Here is a 20769-nt window from a genome sequence, read left to right as displayed (position 1 = left end):
AGCTCCGTTCACTTCCAAAGTGTCTCCGATTTACCATTTGGATATCCTTTTTGTGACTAGTCAGTTGATGTGTTTTGCTCAATTTTATAGAATGTTGTCTATATTTTTCTTATAATTTGTGGGAATTATTTATGGACTCTGGAAATGAATCTTGTATTGATATATTGAATAGTATATTTTCTCCTTTGTGGCTTGCTCTTTCACTCAGTGGTATCTTTTGACAAACAAAAGTTCTTAATTCTAATGTAATTCTAATTCTTATGATAGTGACTCTTATGTTCTGTTTTTTGCCTACTCCATAGATACGAAGATATTCTCCTGTTTTCTTCTCCTTTCACATTGAGGTCCTGTGTTCTTTTGTTTATAGCTGAGGAATAAGTCAAGATTAACTTTTTTCCACTTAGTCTTCCCTTTATTAAACACTATCTTTTCCCAACTCCTCTGCAGTACTATCATTGTTAGACATCGAGCATCCATTCTACAGCAGTCATCCCCCTTATCCCTGGTTGCTTTCCATGGTTTCAGTTACCCATGGTCAACTGTGGTCTGAAAATATTAAATGGAAAATTCCAGAAATAAAAAATTCACAAGTTTTAAATTGTGCGCCATTGAGATGAAATCTTGAGCTGTCCAGCTCCCTCCCTCCCAGGACACTACATTGCAATGCCTACATCACTCACCTCCCTTCATCTCATCACGTAGGCATCATATAACCTCACATCATCCCAAGAAGACAAGTGAGTACAGTACCATGAGATATTTTTAGAAAGACAGAGATACCACATTCACATAATTTTTATGACAGTATAGTGTTAAAATTGTTTTATTTCATTAGTTATTGTTGTTAACCTCTTACCATGATCGATTTATAAATTGAACTTTATCATTGGTATGTATGTATAGGAAAAAGCAATATATATATCGGTTCGGTACTATCTGGGTTTCAGGCATCTACTGGGGGTCTTGGAATGTAACCCCCCCAAGGATAAAGGGGGCTACTATACGTTTCTTTTGGGGCCCTCTATTATGTTCCACGGTCTATTTGTAATCCTCTCACCAATAACCCCCTGACTTAAATACTTCAACTCTAAAATAAGTTCTGAGTATCAGTTGTGTAAGTCCTTCAACGTTGTTATTCAAGATTTTCTAAATATAGATATATATAATATATTACACATATAGTGCTATGTACTATATATCATTTTTATATCCTGACCTATCAAGGCCATGGATAAACATTTATCAGAAGGTAGTAGAGAGACACACACTGATTTATAAAAAGACTATCACAGCAAAAGTTTTAATGCCAAAAAAATCGAACCAACTTAATAATCCAAAAAAGCGATCAGTTCATATACATTATTACTGCATTATAAATTAGAGTTGAAAACCAAAGAGAAAATAAAACTATAATATCCAAAAAGAAGGATCAGTTCAAAAGAAAGATTAATCTAAATGATAGACAATTGTGTCATAATTAAAATAATGTTTTATATGGATATTTAACTAAATTAGCAAAAGTATATCCAATATTAATTCTAAAGTAGTATACAAAATAGTATAATCAAAGTGATCCTAATTTTATAATATGCATATATATCATATATATACACACATATACACATACATTTGTATAGGTTTAATATGTATGTATATATATAAATACATATATATTCAAAGAAATAGTAAAAGTGGTTTATATGGTTGTGCTTTAGGACTTTGGGCATTGCCAATTTCCTTCTTTAAACTTGTATTTTTCCATATTCTCTGGGAAAAAAACACTTAATTAGAAAATAATTTTGTAAAGATAGAGCTGTCCTTTGCATTCATTTGTGTAATTATTTGCTTAATAACTGGCTCCTCTCCTAGATGATTCATTCTATGTGAGCAGGAACCATATCTGTTTTGTTCTCTACTGTTCCTCCCTTATCTCCCACATTTTTGGAACAATATGTAGACCATAGTAGACCTCATCAAATATTTGCTCAAAAGCATTGTTGAATAAATTCTGACAGCTATGCTGTGGGATATCGGTCATCCAAGTGCTTACCACATGCCCCACCATGTGGGACAAGCCTTGTTTGATACTCAAATGTATGAGAAGAGTAAGACTGATGTTGAAGGAAAAAATTGTAAATTCTACAAAACTGTTGAGCTTTAAAAATAGAGTGGTGCATGTCTTGAAGACACAGGTGTATAAGCTGCAGATATGTACCTAGTAGCGTATTGGCATGAGTATGTTTAACGCCAAGTTTTTTCAGGGGAATGAAACTGAATGGACGCATTTTGATGGGGATACAAGGGATGTAATTATCCTATAGGTCAGGAAAGCGGGTAGGCTGAGTGGGTGAAACCAAAAGAGCTCTGGCAGTCAGAGGTAGGAGTGCCAGTATCGAAAGTCTGAAAGACAGGCATCAAGGTGGAAGGGCCTAAGGACTAATTGCCTCTTTCAGCATTTTGCACGTTTCAGGAAGTTTGTCTCACTACTCAGGAAATTCACAGCCCCTGGTCCATGGGATAGAGCAGAGTCCTATGTCACTCTCATAATGACAGGATTAATGACTATGAAGGGCACAAGCAAATTCTCAGGACTAAATTCTCTTATGACACACAAACTACAGTTTCTTGGTTTGAATCCTTATGGAAAAAATATTATTTCTGTGGAAGATTTGAAATGAAACAACTTCTTCCATTATTTATGTTTATTTTAAGTAAATGAAACTTGGTAGAATGCTTTCTAACAGAAGCCTCGTAACTACCAGACTAGTTAATAAGTTTCACCATCATCAGTAGAGGAAAGTCTAGAGTCCATGAATGAGAAATTGTCATTTTGACAAAGAGACACTTGGATTTTGAAACATTAAATCACAATCCTCTATTCTCTAATTATTAATCAAGTGCTTAATTAATAAATAACTTTTTAAGTGGTTTGGCCTTCATTAGTTAGAATCACTTATGCAAATGGAAAATATTAATGTCAAATTGCAACTGATATAAATGTAGTTATGAATAATTTGAGAGATTATAACAGTTCTTTTGTAATATTGTGAAACACTCATTGCACTGAGCAGACTATAATTGTCAGAGTGCTTGCATATTACTTTGGTTAACGTGGGCTATTTTAAAAATCAAGTGTTTTTGCTCGCATTGTCCTTTTATTGGAATTGGTATCTAACGTATTTGCCTTGCTTCCTATCATTCCATTGATTTGGTCACTGGATCATATACAACAAACGAAGTTATTATTTTTTAAATATTTGGTATAGGACAAGAAAATGTACTTAATGAAGTCTGTCTACTTGAAACCTGCTTTTTAGAAAGCAGCAAATAAGGTCGATATGAGCCATTTGCTAGAACTTATAACCCTACTCAGCCAGTATTCCAAGCAGTAAATGTCAAGGTGCCACTCAAAGCAATGAACTTAATAACCACATATCAGGGATGACATTAGCTCTGATAACATTTCAGATGAAATGCAGGCTACTATGGAACTGTGTCCTTGCATTCTTTTAGTTAGATATGGAAGACCTGCTAAAATCCATAAGCTGAGTATAGGAGAGCCACTGACCCTAGAAGATGCCTCTGTATTAACCACATTAGGTTGTTATAGCATTTGTAACTGCATGATGAAATGAAGTTGATAGGGCCATTACGTTTTCAGTAAAGGACAGGATGGAATATGAATTCATCGTTAGGCCTCACTATTTTTCTCAACAGTTAGAATGCTTCCACAATTATTTCAGCTCTCAGAAAAAAATATACTGCTAACATTTCTTTTAATTTCAAAATTCTTCTTTAAGACAAACATAATTTAAGCTTACATAAAAATGATAGATGTTTATGGGGACATCAAATCTCCCCTATGTTAAAATTTTGTATTCTTTTTGTGTCTTCTTCTTTGTAATCGCTTTAAGATAACTGTAATTATCTCTCTCAAGATTTGATACATTACAGCTATTTTTAAAATCATTCAATCTGTGTTGCCAGGTAATTGCCTTAAAATTGGGTAATATATAAAACATGGGCTCAAGATACTGATTAGAAAATAAAATTTTTCTAATTATGTTTGCTGGATGTATAAGATGTTATATTGTGTCTTTGGTATTTATTGAGACTTCAAACATTCTCTGTTGTATAGACAGTATATTAAGTAGCTAGTGTCTTAAATTATACTGATAGGTTTCAATACCTTTGTTTCAGTTTTGTCTGCTTGATATATTATTTTCTGCGGGCGTGTGTAAAATCTCTAACTACAATAGTTGACAATGATTTCTCCCCACAGTTTGATTAATTGTTGTTTGATATCCTTTGAGCCTACATGGTTAGGTACCTACGTGCTTATAGTAGACATGGTAGGGAATCTGTTCTATTGCTCCTTTTATCATTATACACATATCTAGTATTCTTTTTTCCAACTTGATATTTTTTGCTTTAAAATCTTTTTTGTCAGAAATTATGATTTCTACACTTGCTTCCTTTTGGATATTAGTTTAGTATATCTTTTTTTCCATTCTTTGATTCTGAATTATTCTGTTGTTAATGTCTATCTTTCCTTTTCTTTGAGAAGGAAAGACTTTAGTATACTTTCATATCCTTCTCCTTACTAACCCCTACACCCAGCCCTATCCACATCATATTGATATTGACTTTATTTTAGTTCTGGGTTAGTTTGGATACATTATCCTTCATTTTATCCTGCTTTATTCTTTTAAAGACAACAATAAAAAAGATACCTGTACTTTCTGTGTATCTTCTAACTTCTACTTTACATTTCTTATAACATATATTGAATAATTTCTCCAATTATTTGAGCATATCCTTCAATGTGTGTCTTTGTATCACAAATCCTCTTAAAACCTTGCATGCTTGAGGATATTTTTATTCTAACTTTATCATCAATGGACTATTTAGCCAAATAGAAAGTTCTAGGCTAAATGATTTTCCTTCAAAACTGTGCAAATGTTTTTCCAGTGTCTTTCTGTATTTAATATGTCAGTTTGCTCATTTATAGGTGACTTTTCTTTCTATTTAGAAGCTTTTTGAAGTTTGCCGTTGTGTATGATATTCTTAAATTTTCTGATAATTTATCCATGTGTCATTTTTTTCCTTCTGTTATTTGCTTCTCCTTGAGCTCTTTGACTTGAGATCATCCATCATTCTGGAAAATTTATTTCCATTATTTCCCGTACATTTTTCGGCTTCATTTTTATTTTTCTTTCTTTTGAGAATGTTATAATCTGGATGTGGGTATATTTATTTCTAGTCTTTATTTTTTTTAGATTTTCCATTACATCTCCTCCTTTCCTTGATTTTCTGGGAAGTTCCTAACTTAACTTCCTAATTTATTTATCAGCTATGTCTATCCTACTATTTATTTGAGCCATTTGTTTCCATAATTATGTTTCTGAAGCAGATATTATCTCAAGGCTCAGCCCTTGGACCTCTTCTTCTATGTACACTCTTTCTCTGGTGATCTCTGGCTGTTTCATGGCTTTAAACATCACTTTTATTGTGATGACTCACCAAATTGTCTATCTGGTAGGATTCTCTCCACTGAGTTCCAGACTCAGATGTCCACTTGCCTACTTAATGTCTCCATTTGGCTATGTAATAGGCATCTTCAATTTAAATATCCCAGACTACTATCTATGCCCTTTCCACATACACCAGCTCCTCCTATAATCCTCTCCCTTTCAATTAAGAAGTTCCATTCTTTCAGTTGTTTAAACCAAAAATCTTTCTACCTACAGCATTCTTGACTCATTTCTTACTTACACATCCAATATGCAGTTTATCAGAAGTCTGTTGGCTTTACATTTACAATATACACATCAGGTGACCATGTTATACCACCTCACTGCCTTATCTACGGTGCAAGAAACCACCTTTTGCCTGGTTTACTACAAAAGCCTATTTGTTGATCTTCTTGTGTGACCTCTTGCCCTCTTCTAGGCAACACAGCAGACGGAGTGATCCTGTTAGAATGTAAGCCAGATCATGTCATTTTAATAGCTTCCCATCTCACTTATAGTAACAGTCAAACGCCTCACTGTGACCTATTGAGTTCTACTTGATGCTTACTTCCCCTGTGCTCCTAACTCAACTCTCTGACTTCATCTTCTACCTCTCTCTCTCATTCACTCTACTCTACCTACATTGACCTTCCTACTCTTCCTTAAATATGCCGGACTTCTTGCAGGAGATGATTTCAAAAGTCATCTTTACAGTGGGGCGTGCTCTTTCCTCACCCACTCTCATCCGAAACGTCACATTGTTAGCCACTTTATGTCTCCCTTTTCTAATTCATTTTTCTTCCTTAGCAACCATTACTACCTACATTTATATACACTGATTTATCTTATTTTTCTGTTAAGGTATTTATATATGGTAAAATTCTTCCGTTTTAGTGTATAGTTCTGTGAGTTTTGACAGTAGTAGAACCACCATTGCAATAAAGATATAAAATAGTTCCATCAATCAAAACATTCCTCATGTCCTTTTGTGGTTGTCCCTTCCTTTACTCTCAACTCCTGGAAACCTCTGATCTGTTCTCCATCACTATAATATGACCTTTACCAGAGTGGCATATAAATGGGATCATACCAAATGTCACTTTTGATTTTGGCTTCTTACACTTAGCGTAATACATTTAATATCCAACTATGCTGTTGCGTGTTTCAGTACTTCATTCCTTTTTACTGCTGAGTAGTATTCCATTGTATGGATGTACCACAGCTTGCTTATCCCTTCTCCATTTGGAGGACATTTGAGTTTTTTCTGATTTGGGTGATTATGAAAAAAGCGACATTAAACATTTACATACAGGTTTCTATGGGAGCACAGGTTTTAATTACTCTTGGGGAAATATCTAGGTAGGATCACTTGATCATATGGTAACTGTATGTTTAACTTTATAGGAAATTATCAGACTCTTCTCAAAGTGGCTGTACCATTTTGCATTTCCACCAACAACATATAACAGTTAAGAATTACAGTTGCTCCGTGTCTTGAACAGCAATTGGAAATGTGAGGGGTTTTTATTTTGGTCATTCTAATTAGTATTTGTTGGTATCTTATTGCTTTAATTTGTCTTTCTCTAATCTCTAATGATGTTGAGCATCTTTTCCTGAGCTTGTTTACCATCCTGATATCCTTCTTGGTAAAGTATCTGTTCAGACAGTTTATCCATTTTCTTAATTACGTTTTTTCCTTTCTTATTATTAAATTTTGAGTTTTTGTATATATTCTGGATACAAATCTTTTAAAGAAAAATGATGTACAAATGTTATTTCCTAGTGTATAGCTTGTATTTTTATTCTCTCAGTATTTTTCAAGGAACACAGATTCTTAATTTTGATAAAGTTCGTTTAGCAATTGTTTTCTTTTATGGATTTAATTAGAGTTTAACCACTGAAGTATACACAGTAGGAAATATATCTACATAGCTACATTTATCTTTATATTTCCTTCTAACTATCTATCTATCTATCTAATCTATAGCATGAGAGAAACAGAGAGATTAATTACAAGGAACTGGCTTATACAATTGTGGAGACTGGCTAAGCTAGTTCCAAACATGCAGGGCAGGCACTAGAGCAGATGAAGATCATGAGCAGTTTCAAACCCTTGGGCGTGGGTGACAGCAGTCCTCCACAGGCAGAATTTCTTCTCTCCAACTGTTCCTTGCTAGTATATAGAAATATGAGTAATGCTTGTATATTGACTTTGGTTTCTACAACCTTAGTAATTCACTTATTTGTTCTAGTAGGTTTTCTGTGATTTCTTTGGGATTTTCTACAAAGGCAATCAAGTTGCCTACAAACAGCAACAATTTTCTTTCTTTCTTTCTTTCCAGTACTTATACCTTCTGTCCCTTCTTCTTCACTTATTGCGCTAGCTGGGGTCTCCATTATGATGTTAATGAAGAATGATTTGAGGTTTGAGGTATACCTTTGCATTGTTTTCTTTTTTTTTTTAAGATTGGCACCTGAGCTAACATCTGTTGCCAATCTTTTTTTTTCTTCTTCTTCTTCTTTTTCTTCTTCCTCTTCTCCCCAAAGCCCCACAGTACATAGCTGTACATTGTAGTTGTGGTCCTTCTCGTTGTGCTATGTGGGAAGCCGTCTCAGCATGGCTTCAGGAACTGTGCCCTCTCTGGGCTCAGGATCCAAACTGGTGAAACCCTGGGCCGTGGAAGTGAGCGAGCATGCAAACTTAACCACTCCCTGCACTGCTATTTGTCTAATTTATTGACTTCCCCCAGTCCTTGCCAATGTCAGCCCCATAAGGCCTGGCATAAAAGTTGAGCTATTTCTTTGTATGATTCTCTGTTTAACTCCAATGCCAATAACAATGTCCCAGTAAGCATTCAATAAATATTTGATGAATAAATTAGTATGTTGTTTTGTTTGTTTCCTTTCTCTTGAGGTAGTTTTAGTCCTTATCTGAGTATTTTGGGCTGTGAACTCAAATTCTCATGTAGTATCAAGCACTGAAGACCAGATCCAAGTCTGGTGAATTTAGGGAGGATGAGGTCCAGGCTGGAGAGCCCGGGCGCCCCCTAGAACAACTGTGGACGCTTCCTATTTGCTGGCGCTTCTTCAAGCATGTCTTGACAGCCATAGAGAGAAGCAGCAAGGGGACAGAGCAGCCTTCTCAGGTTGAAACATACCCACGCTGGGGCTGGGAGGAGGTGGATGGAGGGTGAAGGTGTAAGAGTGGGTGGCGGCTGTCACTGACTTTCATCCAGGCAGGGATTTCCTGGAAACTTCAGATTACCCCGAGGATACCTGAATGAGTGGTCTGCTTTGTGCCTAATATTTCTGCAACACAGGGTCATAGAAGGAAAGTTCAAAAAAATTTTCTTCATCATTTTTACTGCTCCATCTAGCTGCTGTGCTCAGGCTATCGTCATTCAGTTTCCACTCCTGCCTCTTCCTACCACAAACACTAGTTCAAGGTGGTTTCAGTTTTCTCACGATATTCCCTCCTTCTCTCTCTGTCTCTCTCTCTCTCTCTTTCTGTCTCCCTCCCTCTTCCTCACTTTTCCCTTCCTTCCTCACTCCCTTTTCTCTCTTTTTCTCTTTTCATTTCTTAAGTAAAAATCTTAATGACTGCAAGTGTCAAATAGATGTACAGAGACCAGTGTAATGCCCCTCACGTACACTTTATCCAGCATAAACAACATTAGCTCGTGGCCAGTACTGCTAAAATCACTGCCTCCTGGAAGGTTCTGAGCCAAATCCCAGACATCATATCTAGATGGATTTGTACAGTCAGTTTAGTGAAGCTGCTACTATGCTTTCCAGAATTCCCTGCCCTGCAAAGTTTCAGGTTAGTGTGGTCTGTAAGAGACACATAAGAGATTTGGTAGAACAGAAGCAGCAGCCATACTGATTTTGTGCTTAGAAGGTTGGTTCAGGGCATGAGGTGCTGTTGCTGCTCAGAACTGTTGTCCCTTTTCTTCAATCATGGGCAGAAGCTGGGCTTGCGCCTCCTCCTGCTCTGCCAGATCCTCCTGCAGTTTCTTCCATTTCTGGGTCAGCTCAATGCCTAGCTCTGCAGGAACATATCACCTTCTCCTGCAGGATAGACCATCACTGAGGATGAAGGCTCGAATGTGGTGAGAGACCAACATGGCTTCCAGTTTGTCCTTGTGTGTGTTCTGGCTCATTCTTACAATTTCCAATTTTGTCCTTTTAATCTACTTTGTATCCACGTTCCCTTTCCAATTACCTGCCCTGAAGACCTCATTCCCGGGGACCAGACACAGAAGCAATGGCCTCACATAGACTGTGAAACCAGCTCCCGTAATTGCATAAAGTCAAGTAGAATTAACACCTAAGGTAAACCTTCAAAAGTAATATGCTGAGATTAGGTGAAGAATGGAGGGTAGGACAAGCTACCTTGTCTCCTAGTGTCTGCTTCTCTGATGGAACCCTGACTGAAACAATATCATTTCACCTATACATATATGTATCTGTAAAAATACAAATAACAAATTTTTCTTTAAATAACAAAACCCCAATGCCATGCCATTTTCTATAACACAAGCAAAAGTAAAAATAATTTCCCTCAAGTCTCCTTTGCTGCTCTCGCTCCCTTATTTCCCACTTCCAGTTTGAGAATCTGACCACCTACAGTTTTTCCCCGAGAACTGATTTGGGGGAGAAACTCATGCTACTTTCATATCTTACTGGCACACTAAAAATAGATCATGAAACTTTATTAGCATTTGATTGCTTTAAATACTGCTGTCTTCAATGAAAGGATAATTAAGAGGCCAGATAGGTTATAATAAGATAGAGTATTATGAATGATTTATGTAAAGCATTAGCCTCTTTAGAATATTTTTTGACCACTTTTAAGTCACTTTTTAATGTATTTATTTCCTACTGATATTAGAAAGTTAATAATTAATGTGATGGCATAGGATATGTGTCTATACTAGTATAAGAACCATTATACTGATGGATATAACAAAAAAAGAAAATCCATCTATTATTAGGAACACTGATGTATTGATATTGGCTATGTCTTTTGATAAAACTCCCTGGATATTGCTCAATTGTCCACTAATCCTTGACTGCAAATTTATAAGCTCCAAGAAAAATAGAATAGAATTTGAACCTTTTGACATAATGACTGTGAATCTATTTGGCATTTGAAGTGACTTTTGAGCAAATCAGATTATAATTACTAGCTTGGCAATCAATTGATCATTGTTCATGGAGATTAGGGTAAGAGGTTGTTCCATAATTATACATTGAAGTAGAAATTTTCCTGGTATCCATTTATTTTTATCAATGTTAGTAATGCCAAACTGATACTTTCTAGCAAAGAAAAAAAGCAACAAAAAAATCAAGAGGGAAGGGAAGGAAAGAGAAGGGAAGGGGAAAGAAGGGAGAGAAAAAAATCTTTTTAGAATTTGAAGGAAGTTTTACAGTCAGTGGCTGTGGTTGAAATAACAATCACAAAAGAAGCAAGGATGAGATTAAGCAGTGGATCAGAGATGACATTAGGATTTTAGTAATTACTGAAAATTTTAATTCTTGCCGTATCTGAAACACTCACATACATAAGCAAAAAGATTGCTACTGAAACAATCTATTTGTTATTTTACAAATCACACACACCTGCTAACGTGTTGTATTTGGTCGTCTGCTACCAAGAGACAGTTTTCTTTGTCTTATAATCCAAACTGGCTGAATACCCTGAATTAATTTCCTAAGGCAGGATAAAGCCTGTTGGTTATAGATTTTGTGGCAAAGACACTGATGCTAGTAGGTAAGGCCCAGACTCCCAAATGGTCCCGATGTTTGTATTATATCTGTATGTGGTAGGAAGATTGCTCCACAGTCTTGGAGATTCAGGATGGGGTTACAATATGACGGTGTTGTCTATAACAAATAATTATTTATTTTTCACTGGAAAGAGAAAATGGAAACTTTCTGGGACGTATTTGCTGGGAAGCCTAGAAATTAAAATTTAAATCCCATAGGGCAAAGTAAGATAATTATTTTCCTCCAATATGCATCCCTGATTAAATTCCTGGCCCTATTTAATGTATGAAAAATTAGCCATCTTATTAATGATTATTGCAGCTTGTTCCAGTGTTGAATTAAACTGATAATGTGTAATAATTGTTTCCAGCTTTAAATAAGGAGCGGAGCATCGTCACCACAATTAAAAAGCAAACAAAATTCATTGAATCTCCCTGTGTGCCGGAACAGTTCCAAGCACATATCTTTAAAAATGAAAACATTCAAATTTTTTTCTTCAAAGTGTTTTTCTAATTTATTTCTGTTTATTATAAAATATTTTAGAACTTAGATAAATCTCACTATATATTCTATTATTTGATTACTCCTTAGAAGGATATGTTAAAGAAGTTGATGTCTCAGTATTATTGAATCATAACATATGTTCTTTAATAAATGCATGGACACAAACATTATATGATTTTCAAGGGACCAATATCTGTATTTCATTTATAAATTAACTGTAGTATGTTATCATTACTTAAAATGTCATAATGCCAATGTAAAAATTTTGAATCCATCTAATTTTTAAGTTTCTCCAGAAAGATGTTAATTATGTTACCTTATAACATCCAACATCCTTTTGAATTTATACTAGTTTACCAATCTGAGAATGTCCAGATAATTGAATACAGGCATTGATAATGCTTTTGTGGTAAAGGAAAACAAAAAGTTATTGTGTGCCTTCCATGACTAAATGAAATATATAGAGAACTGAGGCTGACAGTGTTTAGAGATGCAGGTGAATGCATACAAAACATGGTTGTATTTCTCTGATGTTTTCCATTCTTTCTCACTCCAGGCAAGGGGGATTGCAAAAATTTGATTGAGATTTCTTTGCAACAGGCTCTCACAAGGGAAATAAGTTTATTTGGAATGACCTTTGAGCTTCACAGTTTCATCTATTGTCATTCACAATGGTATGTCTTCTCTAGCTCATGACACATCTTTCTAGGTTCTAAAGTTGGATCCCCAGGGAAAAGCTAAGTCAAAGGAGAGAGATATCAATGTTCATATTTGTAAATGGGTTACATTCCCCCAGGGAAAAAGGAAGAACGTTATCAATCTTCAGCAGTCTAGAAGAGTGTGCCAACATTATAGGGTAGCAATCATATCTTTACTACTATTTGAAAGGTAATAACCACTGTAGAATTCTATTCACTTTAAGGATAAGCTTTCTCCCATGATACAATATAATGTAACATAACTACATTGTAGAGCATCGTGTGACATAGCATCATAGCATACCAATCTACAACCTAAAAATTAGCCAAAAGAACTAAAAGTGTATATATATATATATATATACACATATATAATACACAAAATATTATATATATTTTTTCTAGAAGTACAAAGTAATTCAACTTTATTGAAATTTTCAAATAGCCCCTTCTGGTTTACAGCAATTATTTTAAATATTATGCCCAAGTTTGATTGAAAAGCATAATTTTTCATTACCTGATGCTGTCAAATATGGGAACATTTGACTAAGCCTGTCAAGCAATTAAAAAAATACAAATCTCATGTTTTCATGACGCACAATGGAAACTTAAAAATCAATACATAATGATGATAAATTCTAATTGGAGAATTCATTGATTTTTTTGATCAACATATTTTTGGGGTAAAATGGATATAGACTATCTCTTCATTACCAAATTCATTCAAAATAAAAATTAATGAAGGAATTATATGATTTGTTTATTCACTCAATTAGTATATGTTGATGCTCACTATTGCCAAGCTGTCTGTTAGGTGCTGGATATTATACTATGGTAAACAAACAAACAAAAATTGTAGTTCCTGCTACAAGGAAGTTTAGAGACTAAGGCAGTTTATTTACCTACCATAACTAATTCATTGTTTGTGCGTGTGTATGTGTGTGTTCTTTTCCCCTTTTTTCTATACACAACAACAACAAAAATATTAACATGATAAAGAATAAATCTTTTTTCTCTTTCCTCATTTCTAGAGGATTTCAGAAAAGTTATAAGGGACCAATTTAGGGTGCACAGCTTCCTTACAGGAGACAAATGGGCACATGTTCCCATCCTGTGACAAGAGGAAGCCCTGTACGACTGGCATGGGTGGCAGAACCTACAAGGGGCATTTCTCTGTTGATTTACTTACTATAGCCTAGAATTCAAAGCAGAGTTTGAAATTTTGACTGAGCATTAATGGCTCAGAAGAGTTCATCAGAGTTTGTGGAAATAAAACCAGAAATCATCATAAAGCATCAATTATTTCCATCAGAAATGTTAACATAAAAATAATAACAATAGGATCCCTTTTACTCAACCTCCACTGGCTTGATTTTCTGGGTCAAGCAAAGCTTTCATTTCCTTGAGATGTGAAACACAATGATCTCAATATACTCACTGGTCTCCAGAATTTTACATACATATGAATCCTACATCACCTCTTCTCTAAGACTCCCATTCTTGACCCACCTGATGACCAGTGTGCAGAGAAGAATCAGTTTCTTCCCAAACTGCTTTATGCTGGTTATATTTCATAATTATTTCATGAAATATTATGTAGGTAATAAAAGGAGTGCGAAAAAGAGAGCTGTTTCTATAAAAATTCAGTAAAATGCATTGGAGAAATTTGATAAAGCAAGTAGCTAAAAAAAATCATTAGGAGTGTATGAGATACATGTAAATGATTAGGGAAGAAACGGTAAACTCCAGATGGATTCTGCTCTCATATTGCTTCTCAAGTGGCTCCCCATTAAAGGAAGGTAAACCTGAATTCACAGATAATGAATTATGGCTTCCGTTTATGGCAGAAAGTTGACACCTATGGGCAATAAGAAATCACATATGGAATAGGCCTTGGCCCTACGTCAAAAGTTTGGCTAATGAATGTAAATTTATTTAAGTTAAAATAACATGTCTAGGAAATGTAGTTATGTAGTTTTTAAATTACTAACAGCTTTAACCACATAGTTTCAAATAAAATAATTTTTACTATATATCTGTATTATCACTGAGACAGTCTGAATTAATTTGAATGGTAAAAGTAGTGAATCCCTGGATTAGAAATGTATGAAAAAGCAGTGGCTCTGATGAGTAAATATTTACTTTGGAATTCAGACTTCATGGCTTTATGAATTATTTGGATCAGAAGGAATTTTCTGTGTCCAAAGAAGAGCCCAAAACAAACAAAACAAAGAAACGTAGCTCCAAGAAGATGAATTTTTTACAACATTTTCATCTCAAGAAAGTCAGTCTTGGAAGATAATTTTAAAAAATCTTCTAGAAAAGGTACAGAATGAAAGTAAGTTCCTTAATTTGAGTTAGGAAAATAAAAAGTCATCAAAGGGAGGAATTGGTTTTGTGGTAACTGAAGCTGCACAATTTTGAAGAATCTCTTTAAGAAAATTAAAACAAAATTCTAAATTACATACAAAAATGAATATTTATTTTGTATAAGAAAAGGAATCACTATATAGGCATTTTTCAAAGTTGGCAAATATCATGAGCAGCATGTCACACAGAAAAATAACATTTAGTAACAGTCTGACACATCTCTAGACTACCATTTCCCCCTGTGTTTGGCAGTATCCATTTTATTTATATTTTCAAATAAGAATTTTAAAATATTTTCTGTAGCCACAATAGGAAAAAATATCTTGCTTCTGGTATGGTTGATCAAAATTTGACTTTTAGGAAGATTTCTTTCAACTTCATAATTTGTTATTGGTAACGTCATGTGAAATTTTTAGAATTGTTTCCAAATTTTGGAAAACTTCTGTCAAGTTGCTTTCATACAATAACTATAAGATTCAGAACCATTTTGCTGTGGCGGTAACAACTGTGCATGTGTCTTTGTATCAGATAGGCTAAGATGTGATCTGAATCGTAGGCATCTGGAAATTATGTGGCTGCTCATGTAGTCACACAGATATGCCTTCTGTTTGCAGCATTGTTTCAAACTTTTGCTTTACAGTTGTAGGAATTCAGACAAGTTTTGTATTACATGATTCCCATCCAGCAAAAAAATCCTCATGATGTGTTTATAATTGCTTATAATTGGCGTTTGGAAGTAAACTATGTGATAAATTGCCCTGGTGCTTAAGCTTCATTGGATTCACAGTAAGCCTAGCTTAGAGTCAGTCATTCACAGCGAGGTGAGTGGAGGAACTAGGTCCAGAGAAATAGCATCCAGAGAAACTTCATGTTTTAACAATGAAATATTTGTTCACACTGTTTGTCCAAGGGTGTCCAAAATTCTCCATTATGGTCGATGGCAATGACTACAATTCTCTTTTACTCTCAAGTAGGCTCAAGTGTCGTTGTTTGTTGATTGTTTCATTTAATAAAAATTATAAGACTACTTACAATGACATATGTGCTTTTGATTTTTGAGGAATTGACATATGTATATAAATAATATATACATAATCTGATTTGTTTTTGCTTTTTTGCTACATCCTCCTTAAGGAAATGAAGTAAGTAGGTTAAATGATTCATCCAAGGTCACGTGTTCTTAAAGCAGAGTTTCAAACCAAAACTTTGCAACACAACAAATCCAATGTTTGATCCAGGTGGTACTGAGTCTCTTTCTGTATGATATTTGTGACATTATGACATCTGGATACATTCTTAAGTGTTCCGGCATATAAGGTAAGTTAACATTATCTGTTGTCACAAACAACCTCAACGCTTAGTAACCACAATCAACGCCTATTTCTCACTCCAACGTTTTAAAGTACAATATGGGTGTTTTTGATAGGATGGTTCTCAGGGGTGGCTCTGCTGTAAACACAGAAGGACCCAAGCTCCTTTTGTCTTGTGGTGCTGTCACCCTCAATACACAGTCTCCGATCCTGCTGTAGAAGGAAATGGCAGCAAGGAGAGAAGGCACACCGGCGTAAACCCCGTGACATGTAGATGCCATCACATGCCACAGTATTAGTAACGTGGCTGCACCTAACTGCACTGAAACAGACACTGAAAATGACATATATTCCCTGGTTTCATCCAGGGAAAAAATAAGGAAAAAAGCAGTTTATTAAGAAAAGCAATTATCTTCGTCAAGTTTTTTAAAAAAGTAAATGATTAGGGAAAAAGAAGAGACAAAATTATACCTTATTTTCTTCTTGGACATACTCTAAAACCCTTCTTTTAAGCTCAAATCATAAGGAAAGATGCTCAGACTCTTGGAATAAAGAGATATTCAGAGGGCAGAGTGAAAAAATATAGTTCTTTAGTGGCTGGCCCTGTGGCCGAGTGGTTAAGTTCCTGTGCTCTGCTGCAGCGGCCCAGGGTTTCACCAGTTCGAATCCTGCGCGCGGACATGGCGCCGCTCGTCAGGCCATGCTGAGGCGGTGTCCCACATGCCATGGCTAGAAGGACCCACAACTAAAAATACACAACTACGTACTGGGTGGCTTTGGGAGAGAAAGGAAAAATAAAATCTTTAAAAAAAAATAGTTCTTCATATTTTTCCATATCTAGTCAATACATTTGTGGTTGTAAACCTGAAATATAATTTGTTATAGATTCTACTATAATGAGTATTCTAAATGTAAATCATATATTTGTAGGAACAGATTATTAAACATATTTTTCTTTTAATTCATTTGATTAAGTCAAGCTTTCTTTTTTTGCATATGACATGTCAGTTCATCCTATGGGACATTTCAAGGAGTGTACTGTTTAGCGGGAAGATAAGCCACACACATAAACTCGAATACAACGTGCAAAGTGAGAAATAGGATGAAACAGAGACAGAGTACTTTGGAAATCCAGGCAGGAGGAAGGGGGTGTGGGGGGAGTTGAAAAACTGTGGTGATAACAAGATAAGTTTGTCCAGTTCAATCAAGTGCATTTTCAACTACTAACAAATAGGAAAATATATAAATGTTGCTGTTAGAGTAAAAACTATTCTTGACCAAGCAAATCACTAACAATTTTAATTTGTAAAAATCCTTCTTCTTTGCATAAGACACAGATTTACATGATATGTATAATAGAAAATAGAAAAAAATTTTATATTGATAGGTGTAGAAATTTTGTCTGTGTCATGAAGACTTTAAAAATAGTTTTATTGGTTTTGTAAACTATTATTGTTTAATATACGGTAATATTTCAAACATTTTAAAATTTAGTGTTCGAGATGACGACAGCCTGGCAAAACCTGAAATCTGACTGTCCTTTTCTTGTCCTTTGAAAGTGTCATTAAAGTTTCTCTCTTAGTTAAGATTGTGGCATCAGTATTCAGGCTTATTACCTGCCCTTCGTAAAAACAAACAAGAATACTGAGAAAGGTACAGTTCGGTAGATGGTAATGTTCAATCAGAGTAAGACAAAATGAGAGGGAGCAGAGATACATAATTAGATGTGCCGAAACTCCATAGTTGACTGCTTGACAGGATTTTTTTCCTCAGTGGCGTTAACAAATTAATTGGATAGTGAAAACTACACGTTTAGCAGCAAATGAATGTGTGTGGCATGCAGATCCCGCTATCTTCCGCCACCTGCCTCGTCTCTTGGACCCCTTTTCTCTTTCCTGCTGCTCTGAACAACACAGGCTCCCAGGACCCGCCTGTGCTGTTTCCTTCTGCCGGCCTTTGCTCAAATTGTTCCGCATCCCTGGAAAGCCTGCACTTACCCTCTGCCTCCTTTGCACCTTGAACTTCCTCTCAAGAGCCTGCTCCCATATTGTTTCTGTCCCTGACTCTACTCCCCTCCCGCTCATTAACTAAACAAATAATTACAGAGCACCTGCTAGACTTCAGGCGGTGTGCAAGGTGTCAAGGCTCCAAACGCTAATAAGACAGTTTTGCTCCATGTCCCGGAACTCAGGAGCTAGCAAGAGATGCCCTCAGTGGCCCATGCCACCTTGAACTAACTCACCTGTTTTCAAATATTCTTTTGAGAGCTCTGACATTATTTGCTCATTTATTCCTTACAGCAACTCCATGAGATGGGTACCATTCTCTTCAGCATATAATGTACAAGGAAACTGCTATGCTAAAAGCTCCCACGTGGTCCTTGCCAGACACAGGTATGCTTGTCCTTTAGGAAGCTCTGGCTCTTTCCATTTCCCAGAGATGTGCTTCACATTTGCTGAGTATCAAGTCCCTTGGATTCTTCTGGCCATGATGCCAAGCTTCTCCCTTTGTTTACGGGGAGCCTCACGAAATTGCTGCTCTGCGCTGCAGCTACCCCATGCCAATCGCCCATCAACGCAGGCTCTTCCCACTCTGGCCTCAGGCCTGAGACATCACTCTGCCTGCCACACTTCACTTCAAGTAGGGGCCCAGGCAGCTCCCTGTCTCCCTGTAGTGCTACTGAGATGAGGCAGTGATTTTTAATGAGCTCTTCAACAAGTACTTATGGAGTTCCTGCTAAAGGCTGGCCATCATTCTAGGTGTCAGAGATGCAGTGGTGAAAAAGACAAACAAGCCTTATTTTCTAGACTATGTACTGGGAGGGTAGATTAAAGCCAATCCCTTTTGTACCTCATTGCTCCAGGTGAAGTTTTCATCACTGAATCAAAAACAGAAGTTGCCTGGACTGTACCTATCATCATAATAAAAACGAACATTTCTTCTGTGTTTACTGTGAGCTAGTCCCTTTGCCAAAGACATCTATATTTATTAATTTAATCTTCTAATAATCTCACAATGGAGGTAACCATGGTCACCCCATTTTAAAGATGAGGGAACTGAGATTCAGAGTGTTTTAAGGCCACTTGGCTGGTAGGAAGGGGGTGATTCAGTATTCACTCTCAGGTGGTCTGCCCAGATCCTATATTCTTGGTAAATATCTCCGAGGACAACAAGAGGAAAGAAGGAATGAGCTGTAGAGAATAGAGAAGGGGCTGGAATGATCCCCCTTACACTAGGAAGGGGAGAAGGGTTTGTGAGCAGGGAAGAACTATTCCGTGCTCTCTGGTGATGCCTGAGAAGTTGACGGGACCTCAGAAAGAAAGCATGCCAAAGGAGACTGAGCCCTGGGCAGATTTTGAGCATTGACTAAAATTCTCATTTGCCATACATGGCACAGAGACAGAGAAGGGCATAAGACTAGAAGGGTCCTTATGATCTTGAACCATGCAGTTATCAGCAGTGAACAATGTGGCATAAGGATAATGGGCCTTCCCCATTTGGAGGTCACCACTGGGTTCCAGTATGATCCTTTGAAGAAGAGAGAGTCCTAATCATGTTAGTACTTAAATTTTCTACTAACCTAATAAAGTGGAGGCTCAGAATGAGATTTACTTTCATTAAAGGAAATAAAGACACTGTCATGTCTTGCACATCTGAGTTTATGGTTTGAGATTCATACTACTACACAACAAATGATGGAATGGAGAGCCTGCATCAAGGGCTCTGCGACATGCAGGATGCATTGAGGTGAATAATAAAGTTTGATGGATTCAAGTCTATAGTTGAGTGGACAAAACTAACAGTAAATAAAATATACAAAATAAAGAATAAAAATCTTGATGTGTTATAGGAACCTAGGATGGTATGAGCAGGGACAACAAGGAGAAACCACCAGGGTTCTGGGTCAAGGACAGCCTCTTCTGAGGCGCTGACACCCCAAGGATGAAGGTTAGTCACTTGGGAGCATGGGGTCAGGGGTACCCTCTGAGCACAGAGAATAGCACAAGTGAAGAGTAGGAAACAGGCTTGAAAGGAGACCTGGATGCCTGGCTTTAGCAAGGGAGGAGGAGGTGCCACATGAATTTTAGCTGAAGAGGGACAGTAGCCAGAAACTGAAGAACATTATGTGTCACATTAAGGATTTGAAGTTTAACTTCCAATGGGGAAACATTGAGGACTTTATAGAATGGGAGGAACACATCGATTTGCTTTTTAAATAGATCCTTAGACTAGAGAGTGGAAATGGTGAGACCCATTGAGAAGCTGTTGCCGGAGTGGTGGAAAGAGACGCAGGTGGCTTACACTGGGCATGGCGGTAATGGGAAGACAGCTGGATGCCCTTGAAATTTATTTTGAAGGTATAATTGATAGAATTTGGGAAAGTGCAGGGTGTAAGAGGTGATGGAGAAGAAAGTATCAAAGAGATCCCCAGATGTCTGATATAAACAACTGGGATGATGGAGATGACATTTACTGAGGTGGACTTGGACTAGAAACAAGTTTAAGAAAAAGCTCAAGAATTCAGATGTGGACATGCTAAGTTAAAAAATATGTGCAAAATCCAAGAAGTCATTTCATCATATTGAACAGCTGGGTCCTTTTCAT

The sequence above is a fragment of the Equus caballus genome, chromosome 27, assembly GCF_041296265.1.
Source record: "Equus caballus isolate H_3958 breed thoroughbred chromosome 27, TB-T2T, whole genome shotgun sequence".
NCBI classification, from domain to species: domain Eukaryota; kingdom Metazoa; phylum Chordata; class Mammalia; order Perissodactyla; family Equidae; genus Equus; species Equus caballus.
Note: the sequence above shows the minus strand (reverse complement) of the source record.